General features: G+C 40.3%; 1 pseudogene; it reads right to left on the reverse strand.

Annotated features, from left to right (window-relative positions):
• Window positions 1-6,171: 6,171 nt before the first annotated feature.
• LOC112912899 (RNA-binding Raly-like protein pseudogene) lies at window positions 6,172-7,015 on the reverse strand (annotated as a pseudogene).
• Window positions 7,016-15,943: the final 8,928 nt, after the last annotated feature.

Below are 15,943 nucleotides of genomic sequence, written 5' to 3' on the forward strand. Positions count from 1 at the left end.
ACTGCCAAGATGTAGAAACAACCTAATTGTCCACCAACAGATGAATGGAAAAAGAAGGTGTGGTGTATATTTATGTAATGGAATATCATTCAGCTGAGAAAAGAAGAAATCCTGTCATTTGTGATCATGTGGCTGGACCTTGAGGGCATTTTTCCAAGTGAAATAAGTCAGACAGAGAAAGATAAATAGGGAACAAGATCACATATGTGGAATCAAAAAAGTTGAGCTGATAGAAACACAGAGTAGAATGGTGGTTACCAAGGGCTAGAGCTGGGAAAAATGGGAAGAAGGTATAAGATAATCCAGTTATAAGATAAATAAATTCTTGGGATCTAATGTAGAGCATGGTGATTATAATTAATACTGTATTATATACTTGAAAGTGCTAAGAGAGTAATCTTCAGTGTTCTCACCAAAAAAAAAAAAAAAAAAGGAACATGACATGATGGAGGTGTAGGTTAATGCTGTGTAAAATAGTCATCATTCTGCAATATATAATTGAATCAAATCAACATGTTGTACATCTGAGACTTAGACAACGTTCTATGTCAACTATATCTTAATAAAGCCAGAAAAAAAACAAAAATAAAAAAAGAAAGGAAAAATAAAAAGACTAAAATCACCAGAGCTGGAAACAATGTGGTTCCTTGAAGAGGAACACAGCTTTGAATGAATGGAGGCAAAGTTCTGCCTGCTGTTGTGCAGGAGCAGAAAGAAATGAGGGAGGCTACCTTCTGGAAATAATGATGGCGGGGCGGGGGGTGAGGGGGAGTGGTCCATTGCAGGCAAAGTATGTGAAAAATTGTCAACCATCATCTCATTTCCATAGATGCTTTTACTCTGCCAAGATTTTAAAAATTGTGTTTCCTGCATGTACCCTGGGGTCTGGGGAAAATGCATACATAGCTCTGGGAGGAGATACTTAAAGCCATATGTACATGTATATAAATATATATGGTTTTAGAATAATTGATCATATGGAGATCTGGGTTTTCTCCCTCAATTCCCTATACTCCACAGAAACAAACAAGGCAAGATATTGAGTAGCAAAGTTCTCATTCAATCTTAAAGTCTTGGTGACATCAAGATAAACCACAGTGGCTTTGAGCTCGCTGTTTGTGAGATCATCTAACCTCCTGACTGAATTATAGCTTTATAATCCTACCCCCTCTATTTATTACCCTATGTACAGCACTCCATTATCTAGAGGGCTGTCAGAAAAAACAAAAACAAAAACAAAAACATAAAAAACCTTCCCAGCTGCTGAATTACCCTAATCACAATTCTTTTCTTACCTTGCCTACTCTGGGCTGTGGAGTAGAGGAAGGAGCAGGAGGTTGGGGGGAAAGGAGAGATCTGATGTCTCATTGACAAGTAGAAGAAGGTGCTTGACATTTCTTCCCTGCTCTCAATTCACTCTCCACTTCACCCAAGCCTCTATTAACCCGATGTGGAATATGGCAATTTCCTAAGCCAGGGTCTTTAAGTAAATACCATTTCTCTCCATAAGGCTCCTTTTAGCTGCTGTGTTCCTTGTGCTTGTTTAGCTCATGATATTTCATGCCAGATACGTTAGAGACAGTGCTCAAGTGCAAACGGCCAAGCAGCTAGATTGTGAAACGCGGTGCTCTCATCCATCAGGGGAAGAGTACGCTGCGGGGATGTTGTGTTTTGTATCTGTTTTACATTCATTATGTGTTTCTTGCTGAGCCTGCCTTTCCCACCAATATTGACGACTGAGCTAATGACTCTCTATTAACACCAACTCATGTTGGTGATTATGCATCTTTGGAAAGTACTTAATAAACACTATTAAAAGATTCTGCTTTACAGTGATGGCAATCCTGCCAGATGTGCTATTGTGTTGTTAGACAAAGGCAGTCTTGAAAAGGGTTCAAGGTAACGTTTAAAAAGTCATCTTTTATTAGGCTGCCTAGCAAGATGCCCCATAAGCGCTGAAAACACATAAGAGGTTTGAGTTCAGATAAAGAATGTGTTACCAGATGGCAACAGTAATTACCCTGTCCCCAAACTCATATTGTATTTACCCTGCCTTTTGCCTACAAAGTTGCCAAACAACATCCAGTTTTTCCACTGAATACACCATGTCATATTTCCTGCTGGCACATATATTAATGAGTGGGTGCTTTTATTAACAGTGTAAGACAAGAATATTTCAATCTTGTTGTTACACCTGCTGCCTGATATAGATCATAAAGGACAGGGATAAAATTTAATTTGCAATAACTCTTTGGAGCCAGAGTAATGCTTGCCCAGGAGTTCCTTGTCAGAGCATCTTGGCTTTTCATTAAGTACTCAGCCACTAAATTCTTTTCAACTCTGGCAGAAGCAGCCAGGGAACACTTTGGGAGCTCTATAAAAGGCATTCTCCTAATCTTCAAACCATTGGAAAGACTCTTTAGCATCTGTTAAAATATTTTTCCCTTCTAATCTGCCTGAAACTAATAGGGAGAAAATTCTGAGATGTTTCTTAATTAAGCAATAAGAAATGGTGGAGGGTGGTCTGTACTGAGTTAATCACAGTTGTAAAGCATGAAAAAAGGAAAAGAGTTAAATACTCCTAAATCCTTAGGCATCTCATTTCCTCCTGAATGTGCCTTATTGCTGTTATTAAGAAATCTTTTTGTATTTCAGGATAGGAAGATCCAAATGCGGAAAAGCCCAAGTGCAAAGGAGGGTCACGGCAGTGAGTGATGCAGAAAGATTCCTGCCAAATCCTTAGCTTTAGCCCAGAGAGGGGAGGAGAGGGGGCAGGGGGCTGGGCAGTGCTTCACTCTGCTATCTTTTATTTAGCCTCTTGGATTCTGGGAGTGACCTGCAGAACTTCCTCCTCCACCAAGAAGGAAATATAATTGTGAGAACTGCAAGATGCCAAGCAACAGGGTCCGTGCTGACTTATGCTAAGGAGCCAGAGCCAGCCTCACCTGAACGAATTCGTTGTGTGATTCTGAGGTGGCCTTCCTCAGCATGCAGCTGGTGAAGAAGGCCGTGTGACAGCAGAAATCACTCTCCCCAAGACCAAGTCCGCAAACTTCTCTTTAAATTCAGCAAAAAAGGGGAGCACCTAAACACTTAAACCTACTTCCTAGTCTCTATTTTCAAACCTGGATTCTGAATCCCCACAAACTCCTTACCAGAAAATCCAGAGCTTATCAGAGAAGTGTTGTTAACTCAAACTTGCTTTCTCTTCAGGCCATTAAACCAGGAGTCCTTTCTCCTACTTGTTGGACCCAGAGATCAACCCTGGGAACTAACTCTGGAACAGTCTTTTGCATTCTTGCATGCGCTTCTCCTCTCTGTGAAAAATCTCCCAAGGCCTAGTTAGATCTAATTCTATGGAGTGAGTGGCTCGTTGACAGTGACAAGGACAAGTGAGCACGGCCACCTTCATCTGCTCTGCCGTCCTATTTGGGAAAACTTCATCGTCACAAGAACTGCATAGAACAGGTGCACCACGCCCCCTCACACTGCATCTTGTTCATCTTTTCACTTTTACTTGAGATTTTATTGTGTGATGACAGCAAAATCTGTCAGCTTGAAATTCTATATTACATACTAGAATTAAGCACCTAACTGCTATTTTCGCACTTTCTCCTCTCCTCAGTTGACCCTCACAATTTGCAGGTTGCATATTTGCAAATATGCCTGCTTGCTAAAATGTATTGTAATCCCCAAATTCACACTGAAGTGCTTCCATGGTTGTTTACAGACAGGTATATGCACAAAGCAGTGAGAACATTGAGTCGCTGACACACGCATCCCAGATGAGGTTGAACAAGGTGATGCTCTGCTTTTTCACATCAGCTCTCCTACTAAAAAACAAGTGTCCTTTTCACAGTCTATTTAGTGTTGTGTTTTTCACATTTTTGTGCTCTTTGTTGGTGATTTTGCTGTTTAATGGCTCTGATGCATTAGTGCTAATGTGCTATGTAGCGTTCCTACACTCAAGAAGTCTTTGATGTGTCTTACAGAGAAAATACATCTGTTAGGTAAGCTTCATTCAGTCATGTTGTAGTGTTCTTGAATGAGAGTTCAACGTTAATGAATCAACAATTTATATTGAATAAGATGGGGAATCCCTGGGTGGCTCAGTGGTTTAGTGCCTGCCTTTGGCCCAGAGCATGATCCTGGAGTCCCGGGATCGAGTCCCACATCGGGCTCCCTGCATGGAGCCTGCTTCTCCCTCTGCCTGTGTCTCTGCCTCTCTCTCCTCTCTGTGTGTCTCATGAATGAATAAATAAAAAATCTTTTAAAAAATATTTGAATAAGATGTCTCTACACAGAAACACATATAAAACAAAACTGCATATTGATCAGTTGATGGAAAGGTTGTGACCAGGGGGCCTGTAGGAATCTAACCTTGTATTCCCCAGAGGCAATAATTCAGTTCTTGCTAATTCAGGGCTTGACGCAACTTTGTAGAACATAACTACCATGAATAACAAGAATCAACTGTATCATCAAAATTGCTTACTTCAGTTCAGGACTAAATGATCTCCCTGGTGAATTTTATTAAAATTTAAAGAAAAAAGAACATCAATCCTTCTCAAACTCTTCCAAAAAAATCAAAGAGGATGGAAGGCTCCCAAACTCATTTTATGAAGTATCATTATCCTGATACCAAAACTAGAAAAATACACTACTAGAAAGGAAAACTATAGGCCAAAATTCCTGATGAATACAGATGCATAAATTCTCAACCAAATACTAGCACACCAAACTCAGCAGCACATTAAAAGGCTCATTCACCATGACCAAATGAAATGAATCTATCCCTGGGATGCAACATATGCAACTCAACCAATATGATATATATCACATTAATAGAATGAAAGAAAGGAATCATAGGACCATCTCAAAAGATGCAAAAAAAATTTCACAAAATCCAAACATCCATTCATCCATTCATAATAAAAACTCTTCACAAATTTGGTATAAAAGGAATGCATCTCAACAAAATAACACTCACTAACAATAGTAACAGTTAATAACAATGGTGACAAGTCCACAGCTAACATCATACTCAATGATAAAAGGATGAAACTTTCCTCTAAGATCAGGAATAAAACAAGGGTGCCCACTCTCACTGCTCCTATTCAACTAAGCACTGGAAGTCTTAGCTGGAGCAATCAGGCAAGAAAAAGAAATAAAAGGTATTAGAATTGGAAAGGAAGAAGTAAAACTGTCTTTAAAATAACAACATGATTTTAGATATAGAAACTTCCTTTTTTCCCAAAAGAAGCTATGTATTTTAATATTTATTTGTAATATTACAATTCTTAAACATTATCTTTAAAATTCTGTATATTTTACCAAACATTTTGGGGGTGAATTTATCTTACGGGACCCAGTTTGTGACCTCTCCAATGCTTAGATCAAATTGGCTATTATCATTGGAATTGTCCAAGCAAGAATGGCGGGCCATGTATCAGGCACACCATACAGAATAAAATTGAATTAAGTAATGTCCACTTGATTTTTCACATCAGAGTCCTTATGTCTGAAATTTGATTTAAAAAAAAAAAATGTAGTTCCTGTGGATTAATTGTGCTTCTTGTAGGATACCCAGTTTCTAGTTTTCCTTCTTGCCTCTTACTCTTTTTGATTATTTAACATCACTGTATAAACCACATGTAAACTGTGCCATTCATATGTGGCCATTTATATGTGACTCTTTTAAAATAAGTGTCTAGGAATGAGGCACAACCGTAGGCTACATTGGTATGATCTACATAGCTACGATGTCCTGAAGTTGTGTTCATTGAATTATTCAATAAAAAAAAATAACACATGCATCATGGATTTATGCTAACTGTAACTTAAAGGTTGGGATAATATATTTGAGGTCATAATCCATTCCTCTAGTTTACATTTGAGGGGTCGAGACCTAGAGAAGTTAAATGACTTGTCAGGTTTGTGCCTGATACATAGTACATGGTGTTGGGGAGTTAGAGAAGGAAGAGAAGACATGACCTTATGCTCGGGAAGTTTACAATCTCAAAGAAAAAGACAGGACACCATAAAAATATATCTATTAGAAGCAATTGAAGGTATAGAGAATCCAAAATCAAGTAGTTATGCTTCATTACAATTATTCCTCACAGCTTAGAAATTCACTAAAAACAAAAAGAAAAAAAATGATAGTATGAAACTTGAATACTGGACAATCTCCATGTTGTGTGGCTTCCCCATCTTTGGTTCGTGATCTTCCATCTCCTGTCAGTACTTTATGCTGGAAACTTTCATTATCAAATAACTGCTTCCACCTTCTGCTGCTTCTCAATTTTCTCCAGGCGCCCTAGCAAGGAGTCAATTTTCGTTTTGATCTGGGTTAATTCTTTCTTGATTGTCTGGAGCTCATCTGATTTCAACTTACAGCCTGATGAAGATGACCCACTGATGGTAGATCTCGATCCCCCTTTCATGGAAAAGTCTCCTTTTCCCCTGAGAGTTGTTGTGACAGCCACTCTGGGACGCTTCAGTGGAATCACTGCACGGTGGGGGGGGGGGGGGGGTGGAGGGTTGGGGGCACACGCCCGTGGTAATCAAATAACCAATTGTAGAAATCTTCTCTGTAGTAATCATAGTCAAAGACATAACCACCAACAGACAGGAAAGTCTCCTTTGACTCGAGTCTATAAATTGCAGAAAGGGGTCTTTTGTTTCCAGGTTTGGGTCTGTATGGTTTGGGTTCTCCTGCCATGTTGATATCAAGCGGTTGGCCAGCAATGATCCTGGCATTTTCTCCAGCCACTGCAGCTCTTGCATGTCATTCACTCATGTACTGTACAAATGCATAGCCTTTGTGAATTGAGCATCCAACTATTTTTCCATACTTTGAGAAAATGGCTTCAATGTCAACTTTCTTGACAATGGCTGTATTTAGATTGCCGATGAAAACACGGGAGTTGATGGACTTGGGGTCATTCTTATTGGTGACATTGCTGGTCTGTGTTTTGCCAGTCATGGTTGGTTCACCTTGTTTTAATCGTAGCCTGCGGAGCTGACCTGGGTGCAGCCTGGGAACCGTCGGTGTTTGGCACACATCCGAAAATGATCCCCAGATATAGAAACTTCTAATGACTCACCCAAGAAACTGCTAGATCTAATCAATGGATTCAGCAAAGTTGCAGGATACAAAATTAACATGCAAAAATCAGTAGCATTTTTACACACTAACAATGAAGTTTAGAGAGAAAGATGAGAAAAGATGAGAAAGATGAGAAAAGATGAGAAAGATGAGAAAGAAATCAATCTCATTTACAGTGATACAAAAACCAATAAAATACGTAGAAATAAATTTAACCTAGGAGGTGAAAGATCCAGACACTGAAAACTACAAGGCATTGATGAAAGAAATCAAAGAAAACAAAACAAATGGAAAGGTATCCCGTGTTCATGAGTTAGAAGAATTAATATTATTAAAATGCCAATACTACTGAAAGCTATCTGTGGATTCAATGCAATCCCTATCAAGATTCCCATGGCATTTTTTTACAGAAGTAGAAAAAAACACTCCTAAAATGTATATAGAACTTAAAAAGACCCCAAGTAGCCAAAGAAATCCTGAAAAAGAAGAACAAAGCAGAAGGCATCACAATTCTTGATTTCAAGCTTTTCTATAAAGCCATAGTCATTAAAACAGTATGTTACTGACATAAAAACAGGCAAATAGATCAATGGAACACTATTGAGAGCCCAGAAATAAATCCAAGCATATATGGTCAACTAATATTTTTAAAGGCAGACAAGAATACAAAATGGAGAAAAAGATAGTCTCTTCTTCAATAAACAGTGGTCGGATAATTGAATATCTACATGTAAAAGAATGAAACTGTACCCATAACTTGCACCACTCACAAAAATTAACTCAAAATGGATTAAAGACTTAATGTGAAATGTGAAACCATGAAACACTTAGAAGAGAACATGGGGGAAAAACTCCTTGATATGGGTCTTGACAATGATTTTTTTGGATATGTAAACTAAAACACAAGCAACAAGATAAAAAATGAACAAGTGAGACTATGTCAAACTGAAAAGATTTTCTGCACAGCAAAAGAAACCATTGACAAAGTAAAAAGACAACCTAACCCTACAAAATGGAGAAAAATACTTGCAAACCATATATCCGATAAGGGATCAATATCTAAAACATAAAGAACTCAATAGCAAAACAAAACAAAACCACAACCCCCCCCAAAAAAAAAACAAAAATTCAATTTAAAATTGGCAAAAGACCTGTTTCTTCAAAGAGGAGACACAAAAAGCCAATAGGTACTTGAAAAGATGCTCAACCGTAGCTAGTCATTAGGCAAATGTAAATTAAAAGTACAATGAGACATCACCTCCTACCTGCCGGAATGACTATCATCAAAAAGACAAAAGGTTACAGATGCTGGTGTGGATGTGGAGAGAAGGGAGCCCTTGCACGCTGTGGGTGTGACTATAAATTAGTGTAGCCACTATGAAAAACAGTACAAAGCAGCCTCAAAAAGTGAAATATAGGGCAGCCCAGGTGGCTCAGCGGTTTAGTGCCACCTTCTGCCCAGGGCCTGATCCTGGAGACCAGGGATGGAGTCCCACGTTGGGCTCCCTCCATGGAGCCTGCTTCTCCCTCTGCCTGTGTCTCTGCCTCTCTCTGTGCCTCTCATTACTAAATAAGTAAAATCCTAAAAAAAAAAAAGAGAGAGAGAGACAGAAAGAAAAAAGTGAAAAATAAAACCACCCCATCATCCAGCAATTCCACTTCTGGGAATATATGCAAAGGCAAAAGACGCAGTAACTCAAAGAGGTATCTGCATCCACATGTTCTTAGCAGCATTCCCTACAATAGCCAAGACATAGAAGCAACCCAAGGGTCCATTGGTGGATAAATGCATAAAGAAGTTGTGGTATATCTATATCCTGGGGTATAATTCAGCCACACACACGAAAAACAGGGAAATCCTACTGTCTGTGACAGCATGGATGGCTCTCAAAGGCATGAATATAAGTGAAATAAATCAGACAGAGAAAGACATACTGTATGATCTCACTTATATGTGGATTCTAAAAGAACCAAGAAACTAAAGGCAAAAAATCAAACTCATAGAAACAGAGCTCAGACTTGTGGTTAACAGAGAGGAAGGGTAGGAGGGAAAATTGGAAAAGACAGTCAGAGGTTGAAACCTCCAGTTGTAAGATAAATAAGTTCTAGGGATGGAAGGTACAACTTGACTCTAGCTAACACGGCGGCATGGTACATAGCAACGTTGTGAAGAGAGGAAAACCTAAGAGTTCTCATCACAAGGAGAAAAAAACAACCATTTCCTTTATTTTCCTTTTAATTGTGTCTAGATGACAAGATGGACAATAGCTATACCTATTGTGTAGTCACTTCACAATACGTGTAAATCAAACCAAAAAAGAATTCCTCGCTTTGCATTCTCCCTTCTCAGCTGGTTTGAACCAAAGTTGATAACATTGCCATGGTTCTGAGGTCAGGTCGCATCCATTTTCTAGAAGGGTTTTCTTCTGGCCTCCTCTCTAACATCTGAGATTATATAGGTTTTTAAAAAGTCTTTTGATCTGGCCCACAACTGGACTTCTCTTAGGCAACTCTCCCTCCGTCCGTGTGGCATTCTGAGGTCCCCACCAGAGAACACTTGTGTGCGGAGGGGCCCTGCCTGGGGCTTTTGACAAGCTTTGGCCGGTCCCACAGCCCTGAGGCCTGGGAAAGTCGGCGTAACCGCTCTGAGGCCTACGAGAGACAGAAGGGAGCTATCATAAGCAGTATTTGAATATTCTTCTAGGGTCTTGCTGGCCTGCAGACTCCACTGATGCCCTGCGTGCCTTTGAAGAATACAGGGACTCGTCTCTGACCTCAGCCGGCACCCCCAGGGGCACAGCTGCCGAATGTGCCGCCCCCACATGCCTCCTGCACCAAGAAGGTACCGGTGGAGCTGCTAAACTATAAACCGCTTCCCTCCCTTCCATGATCTCTCTCCCAACGTGTTGTGGTGGGTTTTTTTTTTTTTTTTTAATTTGCTGTTTAATGCTGTTTGAAGTTTTAAAAGAGTTAAAATACAGCATGAGTTTTATTGGTCATCTTTATACTGTATGTTGACAGTTTTAAATGAAAATACAAGTGCACTTCACTCTCGTGCGGAAACCACTGAAATTGCACCATCTGTACTTCTTAGCTGGTGCATATGTATTTTGTTCTCACCAGGACAGTGAAAACACTGCACCAAACGAACTAGACTGTTTTCATTTCACTTCTTGATACTCACATCTTCTATCAACACTCTCTACCTGCCGCTTATCGCAGAGGAAGGAAGGCCAAGAGGAAAAGGAGCTATGGGTTGCTCTGGTTTCCTCTTTCCTTCGGTGTTGTACTGTGAGGGTGAGTCCTTGCCTAAAAGAGAAGTAACACAGCAAGAAACACTGTGATGAGGTCTGCTGGCCACTCGTGTTACTTAGAACACCATCACCCACTTTCTGCATCCCAAGCAAGTTCTCATCCCAATGAAGGCATGGCCCTTAGGGGTCATCAGTGCTCCTACTTCCTAGTCTGGGTGCAACATGCCTGCTGGTACCCACTTTATATCTTGCTGAACTCCCTCACACACTGTGGGTGCCCTGGAAGTTTGGGTTCGTGGGGCATCTGCAAAGCTGTATGTGAAAGCAGGGGCAGCAGGCACACACAGCATGCATATTGCTGTCACACTACAGTGTTAGAGTGAGCAGGGGACCCTTCCAACCACAAGACCCCTGGGATGGTGCAGTCACACACCCAAGACACTGGACCTGGCACCCAGCCTGGGCTGGGCCATAGGCCTGGAGCCACGTGTGGCTTCTAGAGTCATGTATGGAAAACATTCACTACCCAGACAGGGGTGTCTTGAAAATAAAGATCCATTTCCCAGAGAATAACGAACCCTTCAAATAGTGTATGTGGTCATTCAGCCTGTATGGGTGTGGGTTATCAAAAAGGAAGCTCTGGGGGATCCCTGGGTGGCTCAGTGGTTTAACGCCTGCCTTTGACCCAGGGTATGATCCTGGAGTCCTGGAATCCAGTCCCACATCAGGCTCTCTGCATGAAGCCTGCTTCTCCCTCTGCCTGTGTCTCTGCCTCTCTCTCTCTCTCTCTCTCTCTCTCTCTCACACACACACACACACACAAAAATAAATAAAATCTTAAAAAAAAAAAAAAAGAAGAAGAAGAAGAAGAAGGAAGCTCTGGGCCTTAGAGTTCATTGAGTATATTGCAGGAAGTCACTTTAAAAGGTGCTGAGATGATCCTATATATATATATATATATATATAAGAATATATATATATATATTTTTTTTAATCTAAGAGAAAATCCGAGGTCTGAGTCAGAGTGAGGAGCTCAGGGAGCTCAGTGCTGGAAATACTTTAGAAATAGATGAACCGGAGCAAGTTTTTCAAGATCCGTGGTGCCTACGGACAGTGGTTTGAAGAAAAGGGGGTGTCCAGTCTGGACAGTGGAAAACAGCTCAAACCCTCAGACTGAGGTGGGGGCGGGCTGGTACACAATCAAGAAAAGGAAGAAAGGAGGAAGAGATCCTGTTCTGGAAGCAGCCATGCAAGTCCCTTTGGGAAGCAGGGAAGATAGATTATCTGTGAGGTGCTGTGGTTTGAACTCTGAAGGTGGGAATCAGAGTTCAAACTCAGAAATCCAGAGGAAGCGATTGCCAGAAGCAGTGAAATGCAGGGAGTGAAGGAGAGGAGTGGGAAGCGGGGAGCGTGTTGGCAGGGGCCTCTAGGCCTGCATGCCAGGGAGAGAGGAGGCAGGGGCCACAAATGGCTACTGATTGATGGTCTGGCTTTGCAGATTTGGATTGTCACTTGACTCTATTCAAAACTGACTGGCACGCACTGTTGTGTATCATGGTGCGCAGACTGCGATGGCTGAGCCTGGGGTGCCCAGGTCCTGGTTTCATGCTGCCACGTCTTCTCTTTCCTGTGGGCATGGGATACCAGTGACATGTTTCTAATCACTAGAAAACAACAGAAGTGACAGGAAGTCCATGGCCATATATGTGAGATTACATTTCGCGAGCCTGAAATGTCCATCGTGCTGGAAGTGTCTCTCCCTCGGTGGCTTTAGGAAGCAGGCCGCCTGCTGGTGAGGCCCAGGGAGCAAGGAACCAAGCCAGCCTTTCCCCAGTCCAGTGGCAACATAAGCTTTATGACCTGTAAGAGTCAAGGCAAGCCTTCTAAAGTTCCATACCCGTGTACTGGTTATCCACTGCTGCGTAACAAATGAACACAAACATGGAGGCTTAAAACAACATACCTCATCATCGCAGAGCTTCTGTGGGCATAGCTCACACCTCGATGGCAGTCTTGTGAGCACCCAGCAATGCTGTGCCTCTCTCCAGGCTCACGGGAACTAGGAGATATGTGTGTGCCTCTCCGGTGGTTTAATCCTTCCAGTCATCCTAACCTCAGGGTCAAACCATGTTGCACCTTTACTTCAATGGTTTGGTGGTCACCTCCTACAGAGGAGTTCCCAAACCAGTAGTTACAGCTCTGAACTTCCTCCCAAGTGCCAACTTGCATCTTTAATTTCCTAAAGTCGCTAATCCAAATAGTCAAACTTATTATCTATCATTCGAGTATCTAACCAATGTTTGCTAAGTGACTTCTCTGTGTCAGGCACTATCCTGGGCACTGGAAAGGAACAGACATCCCTGCCTTTGTGACACTTATTTTCTACTAAGTGGAAAGAGACAGACAGTGAATGTATGTTAGATAAAGTTAAGAGCTAACGAGAATAAATAAATGAGAGAGGTGGATAAAAAGTGCCAAAGTGGGAAGCTGAAATTTTATATGAGGTGGACAGGGAAGGCCTCACCAAGAAGGTGACCTTGGCATGAAAATATGCAAGTTAGAGGGCAAGCCATGCATGTGCCAAGGAAGAAAGTACTCCCAAGAGAAGGAACAGAAAGTACAAAGGCCCATAGGCAGAATGTGCTATTTGAGGAAGAGCTAGGAAACCAGTGTGGCTTACATAGAATGACCAAGACAGGGAGAGTGATAGGAGTAGAATTCAAAGAGGGAAAGAAAGGGACAGATCTTATGGGTCTCATAAGTCATCATAAGGTTTTGACTCGCAGTGAGATGGGTGTGATTGGAGGATTTTGAATGGGGGTTTGCTGCTATAATAGACAGGATGGAAATAGACTGGAGCAGGATGAGGGCAGAAGTAAGACTTGCTTACTCACTTCTAGAACAGCATCAGACACACATACGTATTGGTCAAAAAATAAATGCTTAACACTTGAATGTTGTCAATCTATTGAGCATTTACAACTTTCTAAATTAATACTAAGTCTTAAAAATACTTTCTAAATTTGGTGTGGTAATTAGAAATGACCTTCCCTACGATTATATTATAAAGATAATTAACTTACATTTTCTTCTATTACTCTCACAATCTCATTTCTTAAATTTGAATTTTCATCTAGCTATAATCTATTTCGGTAAAAGGAATAACATTAGGAAGCCAGCTTTAAAATTTTCCAAATAGCTAGTCATTTATCCAAGCTCAATTTGTTGTATAACCCAACTTTGTCCTACTGAAAATCTGGTGAGATTTAGTTCTGATTCTGACATAATATGAACTATTGATAAAAACCATTCCTTATGCCTACTTTGTCATGACACCTATACCCTCAACACAGGTATCTATGTACCACGTAAGGCGGTGGACTAACAGTTACATCTCTTATGTTTCATCGCCAAAAACTGCTCCCTGTGATTAAAAAATCAGAAAGGAACAGATAAAGACAGAAACAAAAAAAATCACAAAATTTCTTCCAGTCTATGTGGTAACAGACTTGAATGTTTAGTATGACTCTGCCTCAGCACAGGATGAAAAGCAAAGAAATTAAGTTACTAGGAAAACCTTCTTCTTTCCCTCCGTCTTCCAATCCTGTAATATTTCCATTTTAATTGAAAATGAGAGATGGGGAAAATTATGTAAAGAACTCACCAGGGAAGAAAGCCTATTATAGTAGTAGTCATCAAAGAAATTTTGTTAGAAAGTCAATAACCATCATGAACAAAGTGGGGATGGCTGTGGCAATCCTGGGAGACCCCAACATTTGGGTTGAGTTATGTAACCCGATATTCCACTAGAGATTCAATCTGTCTTTCTGCATTGGGTTGATTTCATGTTCTCTGCTTCAAAGAAAGGGATGCCTGAATATGAGCCGGGTGTCTTAGGGAAGGTGAGTCATTGAATGTGGGTCTCTACAGCAGTGGATGTGGGACTCCATGGAAGCCTCCAAGATTAGCTTCTTTTGGAAATAAAAGCAGGTGGCACCATTGTCCCAGGAAAGAAGTGTGATCAGCCATCTGGACCTCCATGTCCCAAGGGGAAACACTGTCCTTCCTCTGCAGGGACAGAGACAGGGAGTTCAGAAACAACACTAATCTGATGTCAAACCCCATGGTCCTGGGGCAGCTGGTACCCAGGGTGAGGAGGGCATGTGTCATTGAGTGAGCTGCATCCAACTGCAGCTCAAGCAAAGAAAAAGAGACAGGACCCTTCAAAGGGCAGCCAAAGATAAAGGAGTACAGAACTTCTCAGTAAAGAGTGGGCCAGGATGTGGTTGAAGGGCATAAGTTCCCAGTTAAAAGATAAATAGGTGGTGGGGATATAAGGTACGGCATGATCGCTGTAGTTAACACTGCTCTATGCTGTATTTCAAAGTTGCTAAGATAGCAACTAGCAATGAAAAGTCTTCATTACAAGGGAAAAAACATTTTTTTCTTTTGTTAGATATCTACATGAGAGAATGGATGTTAAGAAAACTTGAAACTATTTCATAATATATGTAAGTCGAGCCATTGCACTGTACACCTTAAACTTAACATGGTGCTCTCTGTCAGTAATATCTCAATAAACTGAAAGGGGGGAAAAAAGAGCCAGAAAGAAGGGAAAAAGGATGTCAAGTAGTCACAACAGAAACTGTCCAACCCACAATGCCTAAAATAACTATTTGGCTCTTGACACAAAAAGTTTGCAAACTGCTGAGGTTTGCAAAACCTCAAATACAACAAATGCAGCTTTATTACTGCAAAGTTGAAAAATATGTGTAAATCTGTGGTTTTATATAATTGAAAGTAAATGAAATATTAAAGACCACTAAATTCAATTATTATTTCAAATGATTGGTCTTGTGTCATGGCCAGCAAGATTTGGATGAGTAATAAGATAAAGACGTAATAAAACTATTGATTTATTTTATAAATATTCCTTCATATGTTCCATAAAATTAAGCTTTGTCTTAATGTTAGCAAATTCAATGTTTTCTCTCTAAATTTTACATAATTTATGCTATGCTAATAGCAAAGATTGGAGGATTAGAAATACAATATAAATGTACTTAAAGCATTCAATATTTTAATAAATTTTCATAAAACTGCAAAGTAAATGTAAATTTTAAATTACTTTTCATATTGTGGTTCAAAAATGTTTTGCTCTAGAATACTCAAAATGTATTAGGTTTTTACAAATAAGCAAGCTATTAATTAATTTCCAATTGAAATCAAAACTATAAAAAAGTCAAATTTGTATTTACTTTAAAAAATTTTTTTGAAACATTACAAAAAAGTGAACCAAGGTGATTGGCTGAACTGTTTATAGCCAGTTTTCAAAATCCACACGTGGAATCATGAGAAGCAATATAAAGAATGATTAATAATTAATTAAAAGCCAGTGCTTTTTCCCTCAGGGATGGAGTCAGACTAAAGATTATGCAAACCCTGGGAGTGTTGAGCAGGTCAGGAAGGGGAGAGCCCTGAGATGGAAATCCTAAATGTCTTACTATTGGGTCCAATATCATATAACTGGAAAAAAAAAAGAAATATAATTCTTTCTGGACCTTGAGGTTGCAACTCC

Source organism: Vulpes vulpes, chromosome 6 (assembly GCF_048418805.1).
Source record: "Vulpes vulpes isolate BD-2025 chromosome 6, VulVul3, whole genome shotgun sequence".
NCBI classification, from domain to species: Eukaryota; Metazoa; Chordata; class Mammalia; order Carnivora; family Canidae; genus Vulpes; species Vulpes vulpes.